The following is a 711-nucleotide window of genomic DNA, read 5'->3' on the forward strand; positions in this document are numbered from 1 at the left end:
ACCATTGAGTATCACAGTCTTGGGGTTCAAGCTAAATATGGCTTCGTCTTTACAGAGTACTGGCTTTGAAAGAGCTCTCTGGACATTTTCTAAAGAAGAAGTTGAAATACACAGACAAGACTCCCATTGCTAACAAAAATATCAGTAGCTGCCTTCAGGAGGCCTATGCTCTGTATCAAATATTTCCTGAAGTATCTCTTCCAGGACTCTAGCACCCAGGTCTCAAACAAATAAGTAATTTTCCTGATGTCACAACTGAGAAAATTTAAACCCTGAGAGAAGTGTTAGGCATCACACAGCTACTTACAAGGGGTGGTGCCAGAATTCAAGTCCAGACTCAACCCCAGCAAATGTCTGCATTTGTTTTTACTAATCTGTTGTGTTGGGCCTGTACTTGGGATTGGAAATACCAGCTCTTGGTTCAGAGCCCAGGGCTTGTGACTGTCCCAGGATCCCTGCCTGGACAGTAGGCAACTCAGACAATGGACACTGTTACTGTGGGTCTTCTCGGCTTTATTAAACCATCTTACTGTTTTGTTGCTGCTGTTGTTGGTTGCACAATAACAAAGAAAAGTCTGTATTACCGAGAAATAATTGGAAAGTTCAAGGCAATGTGGATAGAGAAGGGAAGGGAGGGGACGTGTCCGCTGAAGTGGAAAGTGTCTTGGAGTCAGGGCTAAGGAGTCGTCTGCCTGTGTGTTCACAGGCATG

Source organism: Mastomys coucha, unplaced genomic scaffold, assembly GCF_008632895.1.
Source record: "Mastomys coucha isolate ucsf_1 unplaced genomic scaffold, UCSF_Mcou_1 pScaffold6, whole genome shotgun sequence".
Taxonomy (NCBI): Eukaryota; Metazoa; Chordata; class Mammalia; order Rodentia; family Muridae; genus Mastomys; species Mastomys coucha.